Source organism: Ranitomeya variabilis, chromosome 4, assembly GCF_051348905.1.
Source record: "Ranitomeya variabilis isolate aRanVar5 chromosome 4, aRanVar5.hap1, whole genome shotgun sequence".
Classification (NCBI taxonomy): Eukaryota; Metazoa; Chordata; class Amphibia; order Anura; family Dendrobatidae; genus Ranitomeya; species Ranitomeya variabilis.
The window spans coordinates 444,960,649-444,980,513 of record NC_135235.1 but is presented as its reverse complement, the minus strand read 5'-3'; the positions used below and the strand labels follow the sequence as shown (position 1 = coordinate 444,980,513).

The window sequence follows — 19,865 nt, the reverse complement described above, 5'->3', positions numbered from 1 at the left end:
CAGGCTGTATGGTGCCACACCACGCAGGACAGCGCTCCCTGAGGTGCCAGCACATCTACGCCAGGCTGTATGGTGCCACACCACGGAGGACAGCGAGTCCTGATGTGCCAGCACACCCATGCCAGGCCCAGCTATAGGGTGCCACACCACGCAGGACAGCACTCCCTGAGGTGCCAGCACACCCATGCCAGGCCCAGCTATAGGGTGCCACACCACGCAGGACAGCACTCCCTGAGGTGCCAGCACACCCACGCCAGGCTGTAGGGTGCCACACCACGGAGGACCGCGAGTCCTGAGGCGCCAGCACACCCGTGCCAGGCTGTATGGTGTCACACCACGGAGGACAGCGGTCCCTGAGGTGCCAGCACACCCATGCCAGGCTGTATGGTGCCACACCACGGAGGACAGCGGTCCCTCAGGTGCCAGCACACCCATGCCAGGCTGTATGGTGCCACACCACGCAGGACAGCGCTCCCTGAGGTGCCAGCACATCTACGCCAGGCTGTATGGTGCCACACCACGGAGGACAGCGAGTCCTGGGGTGCCAGCACACCCATGCCAGGCCCAGCTATAGGGTGCCACATAAGAGGACCCGACCAGGAGCACAGCCTGGAACCAGCCCTTACACGGCTCTGCACTGACTCACACTGTGACTGCTCCATGACTATCCTGTTACCTCCACTACCTCCAGCGCACACACAACTGCTCAGGTCCAGCCCCCTACAACTCATCCTGAAGACTACTGACCCTCCCCCACCATATGTATAACAAATAACGCGCGCACAGCGCAGTCCACCGCATGCGGCAATGACCGACACAAAAGTCCTTATCACTAGCACTCACCGACTGCCGGTGTCACAGCCTCTCCGCTCCTCTCTATCGACTGTTTCAGGGCCCCGGAGGAGGCGGAGCCGCAGCGAGGTGAGAACCCAGTCCTAAACGCTGATTGGCTAACTGCGGACCACGTGAACTCTCTCACGCTGGGCAGGGCAAAATCAAACCAGCGCCAACCGCCACCAGTATAGAGTGACCATGTGACTAATATGGGCGGGGCGAGCCTCCCAGCGCTTACTGTAACAGCCACGCCCCAAGTTTATCAATACAAAGCTTTATTTAAAAGGAGGTTGAGACACGACCATGTGTCTGTGTTTTGGAGAATGTTACTTAGTGTTGCTATGAAGAGGGACGTGATTTGTCTGACATTTTCCATATTATTGTATACTCACTGTTCTCTCCACCAGCATGTAACTAACCTGCATGATATATTCTGAGGAAATAAAGGGTGTTCCCTGTATGTACAGCCCATGGCGGATCTGGGGGCCGAGTCATTATTTCACTTGCACTTTTATAAGTTCTAGTTCTTTCTTTTTGCTTTGATCCCACCACTTTTCTTTTTAGTCCCTCACTTTAGGCATTCTTAGCCAGGTCCGGCTGTTATCGCTGGATTCAGCAGGTTTGGCCTTAGTGTGGCTGTGATGTATAGAAAACCTGCATGTGAAGGCAGGGTCACCCCAGAGAATCGGCCAATTCTGTCAGCCCTAGGAAATCGGGCTGCACTCAGTTGTCACATGAGTGCAGCCCGACGTTTTCTACGCACTCACTGACTTGCATGGCCGAGAGCGATCCGAATATTGAATCAAACTTGGACATGCTGCGATTTTGTTTTCCCAGGACAGGAAAAAATCTGACATGTGCGCGGCCCTATAGATACCATTGGTCTAAGTGCGATCCGATCGTACGTGTGCTGATAATATGCTCGTCTCACCTGCCCTGCGGAAAAGGTAATGAAGCCCATAACAGATTTTTAGGCTTTGGTCCCAACAGGGGCGGCAGACATACCACTGGGGAAGCCTGTGCAGAGGACCGAGAGGTAAGGGCCCAACTAAACATCCTAAGGCTACGTTCACATTTGCGGTGTGCGCCGCAGCGTCGCCGCCGCAACGCACAGCGCAAATGTGAACACATGCACAACGCTGCTTTTTGCGCCGCATGCGTCCTTTTTTCCATTGATTTTGGACGCAGCAAAAATGCAACTTGCTGCGTCCTCTGCGCCCCGACGCGGGCGCCGCAGGGACGCATGCGGCGCAAAAAGCAAGTGCACCGCATGTCCATGCGCCCCCATGTTAAATATAGGGGCGCATGATGCATGCGGCGCCGCTGCGGTGCCCGACGCTGCGGCGCTAGCCGCGAATGTGAACGTAGCCTAAGAGGGTGGAATTTTGCATTATGCTGAGCTATTGGACTGCAGCCATGTTCACACATTCAGTATTTGGTCAGTATTTTACCTCAGTATGTGTAAGCCAAAACCAGGAGTGGGACAGTCAGAGGAAAAGTCTAACAGAAACACGTCACCACTTCTGTATTTATCACCCACTCCTGGTTTTGGCTTACAGATACTGAGGTAAAATACTGATCGTGTGAACATGGGCCGAAGGTCCCACATATTGTTTTTTGTCTATGTCCACCCCTGGTTCGCACAATGAGTGTTGGGTGAGATTATGATGTGGAAGGTTTTCTGCACCATTTCTACACTTATTATCTAAATTATGAAACTTGGATTTTTTCATTGAATATTTTTCTTTATTGTGGTTTTTGGTACATCTTGTTTTAACTCCTTAGTGACTGAGCCAATTTTTACCTTAGTGACCAGGCCAAATTTTTCAAATCTGACCACTGTCACTTTATGTGGTAATACAGGTGCATCTCACAACATTAGACTATCATTAAAAAGTTAATTAACAGCTCTGGCAAAAATTAAGAGACCACCACACCATAATCGTCATGGGCAGCCCAATCTCCAGTCCTTAACCCATTGAAAACCTCTGGATTGTAATGAAGAGGATGATGGATAGTCACAAGCCATCAAACAAAGAAGAACTGCAGTATGAAAGACTGGTGGAAAGCATGCCAAGACGTATGAAAGCTGTGATTAAAAATCATGGTTATTCCACAAAATATTGATTTCTGAACTCTTCCTGAGTTAAAACATTAGTATTGTTGTTTCTAAATAATTATGAACTTGTTTTCTTTGCATTATTTGAAGTCTGAAAGCACTGGGTTTTCTTTTTGATTTTGACAATTTCTCCTTTTCAGAAAAAAAATACCAAATTTATTGCTTGGAACTTTGGAGACATGTTGTCAGAAGATTATAGAATAAATGAAAAATTTACATTTTACTCAAAAATATACATATAAAGAGGAAAATTAGACAAACTGAACATTTTGCAGTGGGCTCTTAATTTTTGCTAGAGCTGTACTTCAGTTCTTCAATACAAAAAGTGAAACTCATATATAGAGCCATTACAGAGTGATCTATTTCAAGTGTTAATTTCTGTTAATGTTGATGATTATGGCTTACAGCCAATGAAAACCCAAAAGTTATTATCTCAGTAACTTAGATTACTTTATAACACCAGCTTGAAAAAATGATTTAAAGTCTGAACTGTTGGCCTACTGAAATGTATGTTCAGTTAATACTTGGTCGGGGCTCCTTTTGCACCAATTGCTGCATCAATGGCGATCAGCCTGTGGCACTGCTGAGCTGTTATGGAAGCCCAGGTTGCTTTGATAGCAGCCTTTAGCTTGTCTGCATTGTTGGATCTGGTGTCTCTCATCTTCCTCTTGACAATACCCCATAGATTCTCTATGGGGTTAAGGTCAGACGAGTTTGCTGGACAATCAAGCACAGTGATACTGTTGTTTTTAAACCAGGAATTGGTACTTTTGGCAGTGTGGACAGGTGCCAAGTCCTGCTGGAGAATGGAATTTACATCTCCAAAAAGCTTGTCAGCAGAGGGAAGCATGAAATGCTCTAAAATTTCCTGGAAGACGGCTGCGCTGACTTTGGTCTTCATACTATTTAAAGGGAGTGGGCACCACCCACACAATCAAAATAATGGGATTAACTTATGCATACAAAATATTAATGTGAAGAAACAAAAGAAAAAAGACGTATGGAAAAATAGTGATCACCAAAGGAATAACATTTATTTATTACAACATCAAGGAAAGCATGTAACCACAGACTTAAAGTGCCTTAATGCAAAGTGATAAAATATATAAAAAATACAGTAGATTCAAAATATAAACACTGTGCAAAAAATCCTCAAATTCTGCTCCTTGACTTATCTCCTTTTCCAGGACTTTATATTTGCTCTTGTACCCTTTGTATTTCTTTCTGGTACCTTTTGCATGACACAGACTATTTAGGATCTTGTATTCTCAACACAGTGTACCTATGTGACTTGTCTTATATGTACTCTTATTGCTTGTATTCATGTGTGTATCTGTACATTTGAGGATTCGATGCACAGTGTTTATATTTTGAATCTACTGTATGTTTTATATATTTTATCACTTTGCATTACAGCACTTTAAGTCTCTGGTTGCATGCTTTGCCCCCCCATTCTAATATATGCCATACCACCCGTGTTCGTTTGTCCTAATAGCCATATTATAGGCTGTTGGTGGTATGTGGTTTTTCTAGACCATAATTGGTTTTTTAAATGTTTTTAATTTCTCTTGTTTTCCCACATGTTGTCCTTGAGGCTATGTTCACACGTTGCGTTTTTTACGCTGCGGATCTGCAGCAGTTTCCCATGCGGTTTACAGTACCATGTAAACCTATGAAAAACAAAATCCGCTGCGCACATGCTGCGGAAAAAAACGCGCGGAAATGCAGCGTTGTTTTTTCCACAGCATGTCAATTCTTTGTGCAGATCTGCAGCGTTTCTACACCCACTGACATGTATTGAGTCAGGCACTTCCGCAGCAAAACTGCAGATATAAAAAAGATCTGCGGTTTAGCTGTGGTGAAACGCTGCAGATCGGGAGGGGGGAACAGTGTGGGCGGTGCGTGGGCGGAGACTGTGCATGTCTGTGTGTGCAGGCGGGGTCTGTGGGGGACCGTCGGGGGTCTGTGTGGGCTGCCGGGGGTCTGTGCGGGCTGCCGGGGGGTCTGTGCAGGCTGCCGGGGGTCTATGCGGGCCTGTCGGGGGTCTGTGCGGGCTGCCGGGGGGGTCTGTGCGGGCTGCCGGGGGGTCTGTGCGGGCCTCTCGGGGGTCTGTGCGGGCCTCTCGGGGGTCTTCATGTGTGTGTGCAGGCATTGTCCGATGGGACTACAAGTCCCATCGGGCTATGCCTGCTACAATGACAGTGATTGACACAGTAGCCAATGATGGGACAGTAGTAGTCCCATCAACCGGCTAATGTGTTGAATGTGAAAAAAAAGCAAAAAACACAAACACATACTACATACATACTATATACAACATACTACATACATACTACATACATACAACATACTACATACATACTACATACATACAACATACTACATACATACAACATACATACATATAACATACTACATACATACATACAACATACATACAACATACATACATACATACAATATACAACATACATACTACATACATACTACATACAATACATTCATACATTGCATACAATACATACTACATACATACAACATATATACATACAACATACTCCATACATACATACTACATACAATACATACATACTACAGACATACAACATAGTACATACATACTACATACAATACATTCATACATTACATGCAATACATACATATAACATACAGTACATATAACATAGAGTACATACTCACCATCACTTGTCACTTTGATGCCCGAAGCCAGTGTCACCTGTAAAAAATATTAAAATAATAAACAACCAATATACTCCCTGATCCGCAGAAATCCAAACGAGTGTCCCACGACGATCTCCCGTGGAGAGCAGCAGCATCAGCTGATGCGACCGCTCTCTAGGGGCTCCAGGAATACAATGATGGAAGGTATCCTTCCGCACTGTATTCCTCCGCCACTGTAAAAAATAGTCCCTAGTCTCACTTTTGGCACTGCTGTGTGAGAAAGTTCCCACGCAGCAATTGCCATAAAGTGAGACCAGTGAACTAAGGTAACCTCTGCCATTGTCTCCTGTCAGTGTGTCACTGGAGGTCCTATAGAGCAGTGACATCACCCGATGTCACTGTTCTGTAGGGGAGATCGTCTTGGGACCCTCGTTATTAATTGGACTGCTTCGGACAGGGAGTATACGGTTTATTATTTTACGTTTTTTGCAGGTGCTCAAGTATGGTACGTATGGTTAAATTAAGAATAAAATACTTTTTTCTGGCAGTGTCTTAATTTTTTTAACTCTTTCACTACTCTAGGATTAATAATGGATAGTCGTCTTATTGACGCCTCTCCATTATTAACCCGGCTTAATGTCACCTTACAATAGCAAGGTGAAATTAACCCCTTATTACCCCATATCCCACCGCTACTCGGGAGTGGGAAGAGAAGGGCTAAGTGCCGGAATTGGCGCATCTCACAGATGTGCCATTTCTGGGGCGACTGGGGGCTGGTATTTGTAGCCGGGGAAGGGGCAATATCCATCGCCCCTCTCTAGGCTATGAATATCAGCCCGCAGCTGTCTGCGTAGCCTTTCTGGCTATAAAATATAGGGGGACCCCACGTCATTTTTTGGGGGGGGTCCCCCTATTTTAATAGCCAATAAAGGCTACGCAGACAGCTGCGGGCTGATATTCATAGCCTGGGAGGGGCCATGGGTATTAACCCCTTCCCAGGCTACAAATATTGGCCCCGGCCATCGGCTTTCCCCCTCTGGTGCAGAAAATTGCACGGGAGACCACATCATTTTTTTCCTTTTTTGTAATTAAACGCTCATTAACCCCTTAAGCCCCGAGGGTGGTTTGCACGTTAATAACCAGGCCAATTTTTACAATTCTGACCACTGTCCCTTTATGAGGTTATAACTCTGGAACGCTTCAACGGATCTTGGCGATTCTGACACTGTTTTCTCATGACATATTGTACTTCATGATAGTGGTAAAATTTATTTGATATAACTTGCGTTTATTTGTGAAAAAAATGGAAATTTGGCGAAAATTTTGAAAATTTTGCAATTTTCCAACTTTGAATTTTTATGCCTTTAAATCACAGAGATATGTCACGCAAAATACTTAATAAGTAACATTTCCCACATGTCTACTTTACATCAGCACAATTTTGGAACCAAAATTTTTTTTTGTTAGGGAGTTATAAGGGTTAAAGGTTGACCAGCAATTTCTCATTTTTACAACAATATTTTTTTTTAGGGACCACATCTCATTTGAAGTCATTTTGAGGGGTCTATATGATAGAAAATAACCAAGTGTGACACCATTCTAAAAACTGCACCCCTCAAGGTGCTCAAAACCACATTCAAGAAGTTTATTAACCCTTCAGGTGTTTCACAAGAATTTTTGGAATTTTTAAATAAAAATGAACATTTAACTTTTTTCACACAAAATTTATTTCAGCTCCAATTTGTCTTATTTTACCAAGGGTAACAGGAGAAAATTGACCCCAAAAGTTGTTGTACAATTTGTCCTGAGTACGCTGATACCTCATATGTGGGGGTAAACCACTGTTTGGGCGCATGGCAGAGCTCGGAAGGAAAGGAGCGCCATTTTACTTTTCAATGCAAAATTGACTGGAATTGAGATGGGACGCCATGTTGTGTTTGGAGAGCCCCTGATGTGCGTAAACATTGAAACCCCCCACAAGTGACACCATTTTGGAAAGTAGACCCCCTAAGGAACTTATCTAGATGTGTGGTGAGCACTTTGACCCACCAAGTGCTTCACAGAAGTTTATAATGCAGAGCTGTAAAAATAAAAAATCATATTTTTTCACAAAAATGATCTTTTCGCCCCCAATTTTTTATTTTCCCAAAACTAAGAGAAGAAATTAGACCACAAAAGTTGTTGTGCAATTTGTCCTGAGTACGACGATACCCCATATGTGGGGATAAACCACTGTTTGGGCGCATAGCAGAGCTCGGAAGGGAAGGAGCGCCGTTTGACTTTTCAATGCAAAATTGACTGGAATTTAGATGGGACACCATGTCGCGTTTGGAGAGACCCTGATGTGCCTAAACATTAAAACCCCCCACAAGTGACACCATTTTGGAAAGTAGACCCCCTAAGGAACTTATCTAGATGTGTTTTGAGAGCTTTGAACCCCCAAGTGTTTCACTACAGTTTATAATGCAGAGCTGTGAAAATAAAAATTCTTTTTTTTTTTCACAAAAATGATTTATTAGCCCCCAGTTTTGTATTTTCACAAGGGTAACAGGATAAATTGGACCCCAAAAGTTGTTGTCCAATATGTCCTGAGTACGCTTATACCCCGTATGTGGGGGGGACCACTGTTTGGGCGCATGGCAGAGCTTGGAAGGGAAGGAGCGCCATTTGGAATGCAGACTTAGATGGATTGGTCTGCAGGCGTCAAGTTGCATTTGTAGAGCCCCTGATGTACCCAAACAGTAGAAACCATCCACAAGTGACCCCATATTGGAAACTAGACCTCCCAAGGAACTTATCTAGATGTGATGTGAGAACTTTGAACCCCCAAGTGTTTCACTACAGTTTACAACGCAGAGCCGTGAAAATAAAAAATCCTTTTTTTTCCCACAAAAATGATTTTTAGCCCCCCAAATTTTTATTTTCCCAAGGATAACAAGAGAACTTGGACCCCAAACATTGTTGTCCAATTTGTCTCGAGTATGCTGATATCCCATATGTTTGGGTAAACCCGTTTGAGCGCACGGGAGAGCTCGGAAGGGAAAGAGCACTGTTTTACTTTTTCAACGCAGAATTGGCTGGAATTGAGATCGGACGCCATGTCGCGTTTGGAGACCCCTGATGTGCCTGAACAGTGGAAACTCCGCAATTCTACCTGAAACCCTAATTCAAACACACCCCTAACCCTAATCCCAACGGTAACCCTAACCACACCCCTAACCCTGACACACCCCTAACCCTAATCCCAACTGTAAATGTAATCCAAACCCTAACTTTAGCCCCAACCTTAACCCTAACTTTAGCCTCAATCCTAACCCTAACTTTAGCCCCAACCCTAACCCTAACTTTAGCTCCAACCCTAGCCCTAACCCTAGCCCTAATCCTAATAGGAAAATGGAAATAAATACATTTTTTTTATTTTATTATTTTTCCCTAACTAAGGGGGTGATGAAGGGTGTTGTGAATTCCGCTCTTGGGCTCCCTCCGGTGGATTTAAGGGTAACTGCTGCTCCTTGGATTTAGCAGTCAGCAGCTGCTTCCACTGATCGTCTATTCTTGCTCGGCTATTTATCCTGGCTCCATCCTTCAGCCAGTGCCAGTTGTCAATGGTTCCTGCTTGGATTCACATCTCACTTGGATTTCTCTGATATTCTGACCAGTTCAGCAAAGATAAGTCCTTGCTTTGTTCTTTTGCTTTCCACTTGTTGTGGACTTAATCGTTCAGCACATTCTTTGTTTTTTCTAGTCCAGCTTGTCAGTATGGATTTATTCAGTTAAGCTGGAAGCTCTGGGAAGCAGATTTACCCTCCGCACCTTTAGTCAGGTGTGGAGATTTTTGTAAACTCTGTGGTGGATTTTTCTAGTTTTTAATACTGACCGCACAGCATTCTGTCCTGTTCTATCTATCTAGCTAGATTGGCCTCCTTTGCTTCATCCTAGTTTCATTCTGTGTATGTCATTTCCCTCTCCACTCACAGTCAATATTTGTGGGGGGCTGTCTGTCCTTTGGGAATTTTCTCTGAGGCAAGATAGCTTTCTTGTTTCTATCTTTAGGGGTAGTTAGTCCTCCGGCTGTGACGAGGTGTCTAGGGAGTGACAGGAACATCCCACGGCTACTTCTAGTGTTGTGTTAAGCTCAGGAACTGCGGTCAGTACAGGTACCACCTCCTCCAGAGCACGTCCATGTTGCTCCTAAACCACCAGTTCATAACAGTACAACTGGCCAAAAATGAATTAAATGCATCTCAAAAGAAGGAAAAAAGAAAAATTCTGAGCCATTTTTTTTTCTGTAGTCTGTTTTGTCTTAAAATTCCTACTCCTGATTTGTTTTTTGGGGACAGATCCAAGTTTTTGAACTTTAAAAATAACTGCAAATTGTTTTTTGCTTTGAAACCCCGTTCCTCTGGTGATCCCATTCAGCAGGTTAAAATCGTCATCTCTCTGCTGCTGTTGTGAATTCCGTTTTCGGGCTCCCTCCTGTGGTCATGAGTGGTATTGTGTGAGTTCTGTTCTTGGGCTCCCTCTGGTGGCCTTTAGTGCTTACTGCGGGTTTGTAGCTGGAATCCAGCTGCCTCGTTTTCTGCTAGTCTGGCCTCTATTTAACTCCACCTGGACCTTCACTTTTTGCCTGCTGTCGTTGTATTCAGTACTGGTTCTGATCTCTCTGGACTTTCCTTGTGACCTGTCTCCTCCTGAGAAGCTAAGTCTTGCTAGTTCATGTTTGCTCATTATTTCCTTGAAAATGTTTCTCTGTATATGATGAGTTCTGTCCAGCTTGCTTATATGTAATATTCTCGCTTGCTGGAAGTTCTGGGGTGCAGAGTTGCGCCCCTCACATCGTGAGTCGGTGTGGGGGTTCTTGTAATCTCTGCGTGGATTATTTTTGATAGCATTTTATACTGACCGCACAGATCCCTTGCTGTCTTCTGTCTATTTAGTGTTAGCGGGCCTCATTTGCTAAAAAACCTGTTTTCATTTCTACGTTTGTGTTTTCCCCTTAACTCACCGTTATTATTTGTGGGGGGCTGTCTAAAACTTTGGGGTGATTTCTCTGAGGCAAGTGAGGCTTGCTTTCTCTCTAAGGGTAGCTAGTTTCTCAGGCTATGACGAGGCGTCTAGGATTTTAGGTAACGCTCCACGGCTGCCTATAGTGTGTATTGATAGAATCAGGGTTGCGGTCAGTATAGCTCCCACATCCCCAGAGCTTGTCCTAAGGATTTCTGTTACTTAGCAGGTCAGTTTGCGATCCTTGCCACCAGGATCATAACAGTACAGCAGGCCATAAAAGAGTTAATGCATCGCAAAAGAGGGATAAGAGAGATCCTGAGTTCTTTTTTTTTTTCCTCTGCAGTGTGGCTAGCCTCTCTCCTCCCCTTAATCTCTGGGTGGTTCAGAATTCAGCTGCAGACATGGACATTCAGAGTCTGTCCTCTAGTCTGGATCATCTCACTGCAAGGGTACAAGGTATCCAGGATTATGTAGTTCACAGTCCTATGTCAGAGCCTAAAATACCAATTCCTGAGTTATTCTCTGGAGATAGATCTAGGTTTTTGAATTTCAAAAATAATTGTAAATTATTCCTTTCTCTGAGACCTCGTTCCTCTGGTGACCCTGTTCAGCAAGTTAAAATTATTATTTCTTTGTTGCGTGGTGACCCTCAGGATTGGGCATTCTCTCTGCCGCCAGGAGATCCTGCATTACTAAATGTGGATGCGTTTTTTCTGGCGCTTGGATTGCTTTATGAGGAACCTAATCTAATAGACCAGGCAGAAAAGGTTTTGCTGGCTCTCTCTCAGGGTCTGGATGAAGCAGAGGTTTACTGTCAGAAGTTTAGGAAATGGTCTGTGCTCACTCAGTGGAATGAGTGTGCCCTGGCAGCAATTTTCAGAAAAGGTCTTTCTGAAGCCGTTAAGGATGTTATGGTGGGGTTCCCCACGCCTGCGGGTCTGAATGAGTCTATGTCGTTGGCCATTTAGATTGATCGGCGTTTGCGGGAGCGCAAACCTGTGCACCATCTGGCGGTATTTTCTGAGCAGAAGCCTAAGTCTATGCAATGTGACAGGATTCTGACCAGAATTGAACGGCAGAATCACAGACGTCAGAATGGGTTGTGCTTTTACTGTGGTGATTCTACTCATGTTATCTCTGATTGTTCTAAGCGCACAAATAGGTTCACTAAATCTGTCACCATTGGTACTGTACAGCCCAAATTCATTTTGTCTGTTACTTTGATTTGCTCCCTGTCATCCTACTCAGTTGTGGCTTTTGTGGATTCAGGTGCTGCCCTGAACTTGATGGATTTGTCATTTGCCAGGCGCTGTGGTTTTATCTTGGAGCCTTTGCAATTTCCTATTCCACTAAAGGGAATTGATGCTACGCCATTGGCCAAGAATAAGCCTCAGTACTGGACTCAAGTGACTATGTGCATGACTCCTGCACATCAGGAGGTGATTCGTTTTCTTGTGTTACATAATTTGCATGACGTTGTCGTGTTGGGTCTGCCATGGCTGCAGGCTCATAATTCAGTCCTGGATTGGAAAGCAATGTCTGTGTCAAGTTGGGGTTGCCAGGGGATTCATGGCGATGCTCCTTTGGTGTCAATTGCTGCTTCTACTCCTTCTGAAGTCCCTGAATTTCTGTCGGACTACCAGGATGTATTTGATGAGCCCAAATCCAGTGCCCTACCTCCTCATAGGGATTGTGATTGTGCTATAAATTTGATTCCTGGTAGTAAGTTCCCTAAGGGACGACTTTTCAATTTATCTGTACCAGAACATACCGCTATGCGGAGTTACCGTATATACTCGAGTATAAGCCGACCCGAGTATAAGCCGACCCCCCTAATTTTGCCACAAAAAACTGGGAAAACTTATTGACTCGAGTATAAGCCTAGGGTGGAAAATGCAGCAGGTACCGGTGAATTTCAAAATTAGAAATAGATACTCCATACCATTCATTATGGCCCCATAGATGCTCCACATAAAGCTGTGCCATATATAATGCTCTGCACCGTTGCCCCATAGCTGTGCCATATATATAATGCTCTGCACCGTTGCCCCATAGCTGTGCCATATATATAATGCTCTGCACCGTTGCCCCATAGCTGTGCCATATATATAATGCTCTGCACCGTTGCCCCATAGCTGTGCCATATAGTGCTCTGCACCGTTGCCCCATAGCTGTGCCATATAGTGCTCTGCACCGTTGCCCCATAGCTGTGCCATATAGTGCTCTGCTCCGTTGCCCCATAGCTGTGCCATATAGTGCTCTGCACCGTTGCCCCATAGCTCTGCCATATAGTGCTCTGCACCATTGCCCCATAGCTGTGCCATATAGTGCTCTGCACCGTTGCCCCATAGCTGTGCCATATAGTGCTCTGCACCGTTGCCCCATAGCTGTGCCATATAGTGCTCTGCACCGTTGCCTCATAGCTGTGCCATATAGTGCTCTGCACCGTTGCCCCATAGCTGTGCCATATAGTGCTCTGCAATGTTGCCCCATAGCTGTGCCATATATATAATGCTCTGCACCGTTGCCCCATAGCTGTGCCATATAGTGCTCTGCACTGTTGCCTCATAGCTGTGCCATATAGTGCTCTGCACCATTGCCCCATAGCTGTGCCATATAGTACTCTGCACCGTTGCCCCATAGCTCTGCCATATAGTGCTCTGCACCATTGCCCCATAGATGCTCCACATAAATCTGTGCTGCTGCTGTTGCAATAAAAAAAAAAAAAACACATACTCACCTGTCTTGCTTGCAGCTCCTCGGCGCCATCTTCCCGGCGTCTCTCCGCACTGACTGATCAGGCAGAGGGCGGCGCGCACACTATATGCGTCATCGCGCCCTCTGACCTGCACAGTCAGTGCAGAGAGACGCCGGGAAGATGGCGCGACGCCCGGCGTGTGGAACGAGGACAGGTGAATATGCGATACTTACCTGCTCCCGGCGTCCCGCTCCTTCCCCCTGCCTGTCTTCGGTGCCGCAGCCTCTTTCTCTATCAGCGGTCACCGGCACCGCTTCATTAGAGAAATGAATAGGCGGCTCCGCCCCTATGGGAGGTGGAGAAGCCTATTCATTTCTCTAATGAGCGGTCCCACGTGACCGCTCAGGGGAAGAGGCTGCGGCACCCGGAGACCGTGGGACGGGCAGGGGGAGCGCCAGGAGCCCCGGAAGCAGGTAAGTATATGACAGTGCTCACCCGCCGACCCCACCACCGATCATGACTCGAGTATAAGCCGAGAGGGGCACTTTCAGCCCAAAAATTTGGGCTGAAAATCTCGGCTTATACTCGAGTATATACGGTATATAAAGGAGTCTCTGGAGAAGGGGCATATTCGCCCGTCCTCATCCCCTTTGGGTGCGGGGTTCTTTTTTGTGGCCAAGAAGGATGGTTCTCTGAGACCTTGTATAGATTATCGCCTTCTAAATAACATCACGGTCAAATTTCAGTATCCTTTGCCATTGCTGCCTGATCTGTTTGCTCGGATTAAGGGGGCTAGTTGGTTCACCAAGATAGATCTTCGAGGAGCGTATAATCTTGTGCGTATGAAACAGGGCGATGAATGGAAAACGGCATTTAATACGCCCGAAGGCCATTTTGAGTACTTGGTGATGCCTTTTGGGCTCTCTAATGCACCTTCCGTGTTTCAGTCCTTCATGCACGACATCTTCCGAGAGTATCTGGATAGATTTATGATTGTGTACCTGGATGATATTTTGGTATTTTCTGACGATTGGGAATCCCATGTGAAGCCGGTCAGGATGGTATTTCAGGTCCTGCGTGCCAATGCCTTATTTGTGAAGGGCTCTAAATGTCTCTTCGGAGTCCAGAAGGTTTCCTTTTTGGGCTTTATTTTTTCTCCTTCCACTATTGAGATGGATCCAGTTAAGGTCCAGGCTATTTATGACTGGACTCAACCTACATCAGTGAAGAGTCTTCAGAAGTTCTTGGGCTTTGCTAATTTTTACCGTCGCTTCATCACAAATTTCTCTAGTGTGGTTAAGCCTTTGACGGATTTGACCAAGAAGGGTTCTGATGTGACCAATTGGTCTCCTGCGGCCGTGGAGGCCTTTCAGGAGCTGAAACGTTGGTTTTCTTCGGCTCCTGTCTTGCGTCAGCCGGATGTCTCTCTCCCTTTCCAGGTCGAGGTTGATGCCTCTGAGATAGGAGCAGGGGCTGTCTTGTCGCAGAAAAACTCTGATGGCTCTATGATGAGGCCATGTGCTTTCTTTTCAAGAAAGTTTTCGCCTGCCGAGCGGAATTATGATGTTGGTAATCGGGAGTTGTTGGCAATGAAGTGGGCATTTGAGGAGTGGCGACATTGGCTTGAGGGAGCCAGACATCGTGTGGTGGTCTTGACGGATCACAAGAATTTGACTTATCTCGAGTCTGCCAAACGGTTAAATCCTAGACAGGCTCGATGGTCGCTGTTTTTCTCCCGTTTCAATTTCGTGGTTTCATACCTTCCGGGTTCAAAGAACGTGAAGGCTGATGCCCTTTCTAGGAGTTTTGTGCCTGACTCTCCGGGAGTTTCTGAACCGGCTGGTATCCTCAGAGAGGGGGTGATTCTGTCTGCCATCTCCCCTGATTTGCGGCGGGTGCTGCAGGAATTTCAGGCCAATAAACCTGACCGTTGTCCACCAGAGAGACTGTTTGTCCCGGATAGATGGACCAGTAGAGTTATTTCCGAGGTTCATTCTTCGGTGTTGGCGGGTCACCCTGGAATTTTTGGTACCAGGGATTTGGTGGCTAGGTCCTTTTGGTGGCCGTCCTTGTCGCGGGATGTGCGTTCCTTCGTGCAGTCCTGTGGGATTTGTGCTCGGGCCAAGCCTTGCTGTTCTCATGCCAGTGGTTTGCTTTTGCCTTTGCCTGTCCCAAAGAGGCCTTGGACGCATATTTCCATGGATTTTATTTCGGATCTTCCAGTCTCTCAGAGGATGTCTGTCATCTGGGTGGTTTGTGATCGTTTTTCTAAAATGGTCCATTTGGTGCCCTTGCCTAAGCTGCCTTCCTCCTCCGATTTGGTGCCGCTGTTTTTTCAGAATGTGGTTCGTCTGCATGGGATTCCGGAGAACATTGTGTCTGACAGAGGATCCCAGTTTGTGTCCAGATTTTGGCGGTCCTTTTGTGCTAAGATGGGCATTGATTTGTCATTTTCGTCGGCCTTCCATCCTCAGACGAATGGCCAAACTGAACAAACTAATCAGACCTTGGAAACTTATCTGAGATGTTTTGTTTCGGCTGATCAGGATGATTGGGTGTCCTTTTTGCCATTGGCTGAGTTCGCCCTCAATAATCGGGCTAGTTCTGCTACTTTGGTTTCACCTTTTTTTTGCAATTCTGGTTTTCATCCTCGTTTTTCCTCAGGTCAGGTTGAGCCTTCGGATTGTCCTGGGGTGGATTCTGTGGTGGATAGGTTGCAACAGATTTGGAACCACGTAGTGGACAATTTGACGTTGTCACAAGAGAAGGCTCAGCGCTTTGCTAACCGCCGTCGCTGTGTGGGTCCCCGACTTCGTGTGGGGGATTTGGTATGGCTGTCTTCTCGTTTCGTTCCTATGAAGGTTTCCTCTCCTAAGTTCAAGCCTCGTTTCATCGGTCCTTATAAGATTTTAGAAATCCTTAACCCTGTGTCATTTCGTTTGGACCTCCCAGCATCGTTTGCCATTCATAATGTGTTCCATAGGTCATTATTGCGGAGGTATGTGGTGCCTGTGGTTCCTTCTGTTGATCCTCCTGCTCCGGTGTTGGTTGAGGGAGAATTGGAGTATGTGGTGGAGAAGATCTTGGATTCTCGTATTTCGAGACGGAAGCTACAGTACTTGGTTAAGTGGAAGGGCTATGGTCAGGAGGATAATTCCTGGGTTGTCGCCTCTGATGTCCATGCGGCTGATTTGGTTTGTGCCTTTCATCTGGCTCGTCCGGATCGGCCTGGGGGCTCTGGTGAGGGTTCGGTGACCCCTCCTCAAGGGGGGGGGTACTGTTGTGAATTCCGTTCTCGGGCTCCCTCCTGTGGTCATGAGTGGTATTGTGTGAGTTCTGTTCTTGGGCTCCCTCTGGTGGCCTTTTGTGCTTACTGCGGGTTTGTAGCTGGAATCCAGCTGCCTCGTTTTCTGCTAGTCTGGCCTCTATTTAACTCCACCTGGACCTTCACTTTTTGCCTGCTGTCGTTGTATTCAGTACTGGTTCTGATCTCTCTGGACTTTCCTTGTGACCTGTCTCCTCCTGAGAAGCTAAGTCTTGCTAGTTCATGTTTGCTCATTATTTCCTTGAAAATGTTTCTCTGTATATGATGAGTTCTGTCCAGCTTGCTTATATGTAATATTCTCGCTTGCTGGAAGTTCTGGGGTGCAGAGTTGCGCCCCTCACATCGTGAGTCGGTGTGGGGGTTCTTGTAATCTCTGCGTGGATTATTTTTGATAGCATTTTATACTGACCGCACAGATCCCTTGCTGTCTTCTGTCTATTTAGTGTTAGCGGGCCTCATTTGCTAAAAAACCTGTTTTCATTTCTACGTTTGTGTTTTCCCCTTAACTCACCGTTATTATTTGTGGGGGGCTGTCTAAAACTTTGGGGTGATTTCTCTGAGGCAAGTGAGGCTTGCTTTCTCTCTAGGGGTAGCTAGTTTCTCAGGCTGTGACGAGGCGTCTAGGATTTTAGGTAACGCTCCACGGCTGCCTATAGTGTGTATTGATAGAATCAGGGTTGCGGTCAGTATAGCTCCCACATCCCCAGAGCTTGTCCTAAGGATTTCTGTTACTTAGCAGGTCAGTTTGCAATCCTTGCCACCAGGATCATAACAGCTGCGTGGTGACCCTCAGGACTGGGCATTCTCCCTTGAATCAGGGGATCCGGCATTGCTTAATGTAGACGCATTTTTTCAAGCGCTCGGATTATTGTATGACGAACCTAATTCTGTGGATCATGCAGAAAAAACCTTGTTGGCCCTATGTCAGGGTCAGGAAGCGGCAGAATTATACTGCCAGAAATTTAGAAAATGGTCTGTGCTCACTAAATGGAATGAGGATGCTCTGGCAGCAATTTTCAGAAAGGGTCTTTCTGAAGCCCTTAAAGATGTTATGGTGGGGTTCCCCACGCCTGCTGGTTTGAGCGAATCTATGTCTCTAGCCATTCAGATTGATCGGCGCCTGCGCGAGCGCAAAGTTGTGCACCATATGGCAGTGTCCTCTGAGCGGAGTCCTGAGCCTATGCAATGTGATAGGATTTTGACTAGAGCAGAACGGCAGGGATTCAGACGTCAGAATGGGCTGTGTTTTTACTGTGGTGATTCTGCTCATGTTATTTCTGATTGCCCTAAGCGTACTAAGAGGGTCGCTAGGTCTGTTACCATCAGTACTGTACAGCCTAAATTTCTCTTATCTGTGACCCTGATTTGCTCATTATCGTCCTTTTCTGTCATGGCATTTGTGGATTCAGGCGCTGCCCTGAACTTAATGGACTTGGAATTCGCCAGGCGCTGTGGTTTTTCCTTGCAGCCTTTGCAGAGCCCTATTCCTTTGAGGGGGATTGATGCTACACCGTTGGCCAAGAATAAACCTCAGTATTGGACTCAGCTGACCATGTGCATGGCTCCAGCACATCAGGAAGATTGCCGTTTTCTGGTGTTGCATAACTTGCATGATGTTGTTGCACTGGGTTTTCCATGGTTACAGGAACATAATCCGGTGCTGGATTGGAAATCTATGTCTGTGACTAGTTGGGGTTGTCAAGGGTACATTGTGACGTTCCTTTGATGTCAATTTCCTCTTCCCCCTCTTCTGAAGTCCCTGAGTTTTTGTCGGATTTCCAGGATGTAGTTGATGAGCCCAAGTCCAGTTCCCTTCCTCCACATAGGGACTGTGATTGTGCTATTAACTTGATTCCTGGCTGTAAGTTCCCTAAGGGCCGACTTTTCAATCTGTCTGTGCCAGAGCATGCCGCCATGCGGAGTTATGTCAAGGAGTCTTTGGAGAAGGGGCATATTTGGCCGTCTTCGTCACCATTGGGAGCGGGATTCTTTTTTGTTGCCAAGAAGGATGGCTCCTTGAGACCCTGTATTGATTATCGCCTTCTTAATGAGATCACGGTCAAATTCCAATACCCTTTACCTTTGTTTTCTGATTTGTTTGCTCGGATTAAGGGGGCTAGTTGGTTTACTAAGATTGACCTTCGAGGGGCATATAATCTTGTTCGTATTAAACAGGGTGACGAATGGAAAACTGCATTTAATACGCCCAAAGGCCATTTTGAATACCTTGTGATGCCTTTCGGGCTTTCTAATGCTCCTTCTGTATTTCAGTACTTCATGCATGATATTTTCCGCAATTATCTTGATAAATTCATGATTGTGTATTTGGATGATATTTTGATTTTTTCCGATGATTGGGAGTCTCATGTGAAGCAGGTCAGGATGGTATTCCAGATCCTTCGTGATAATGCTTTATTTGTGAAGGGGTCTAAGTGCCTATTTGGAGTTCAGAAGGTCTCTTTTTTGGGTTTTATTTTTTCTCCCTCGTCTATAGAAATGGATCCTGTTAAGGTCCAAGCCATTCATGACTGGATTCAACCCACATCGGTGAAGAACCTTCAGAAATTTTTGGGCTTTGCTAATTTTTATCGCCGTTTCATTGCCAACTTTTCCAGTGTGGTTAAGCCCCTGACCGATTTGACGAAGAAAGGCGCTGATGTGAAGAATTGGTCCTCTGCGGCTGTTGAGGCCTTTCAGGAGCTTAAACGCCGATTTACTTCTGCCCCTGTGTTGCGTCAGCCGGATGTTTCTCTTCCTTTTCAGGTTGAGGTTGACGCTTCTGAGATTGGGGCAGGGGCCGTTTTGTCTCAGAGGAATTCTGATGGTTCTTTGATGAAACCGTGTGCTTTTTTTTCCAGAAAGTTTTCGCCTGCGGAGCGCAATTATGACGTTGGCAATCGGGAGTTGTTGGCTATGAAGTGGGCATTTGAGGAGTGGCGACATTGGCTTGAGGGAGCCAAGCACCGCGTTGTAGTCTTGACCGATCATAAGAATCTGATTTACCTCGAGTCGGCCAAGCGGCTGAACCCTAGACAGGCTCGATGGTCCCTGTTTTTCTCCCGTTTTGATTTTGTGGTCTCGTATCTTCCGGGATCTAAGAATGTTAAGGCTGATGCCCTCTCTAGGAGTTTTTTGCCTGATTCTCCTGGAGTCCTTGAGCCGGTTGGCATTCTTAAAGAAGGGGTGATTCTTTCTGCCAT

General features: G+C 46.0%; 1 protein-coding gene across 3 annotated transcripts in view; it reads right to left on the bottom strand.

The window, feature by feature from the left end:
• Window positions 1–1,015, bottom strand: part of ZHX3 (zinc fingers and homeoboxes 3) — a 32,806-nt gene extending 31,791 nt beyond the window's left edge. The window contains exon 1 of one of the 3 annotated variants that reach the window (XM_077251517.1): window positions 844–1,015. The gene's annotated coding sequence lies outside the window, so the exon portion shown is untranslated. Of the gene's footprint in view, window positions 1–646; window positions 728–843 lie in introns of those variants that run through there. The other 2 variants (XM_077251518.1, XM_077251519.1) reach the window with 2 other exon arrangements.
• Between the last annotated feature and the right edge of the window lie 18,850 nt (window positions 1,016–19,865).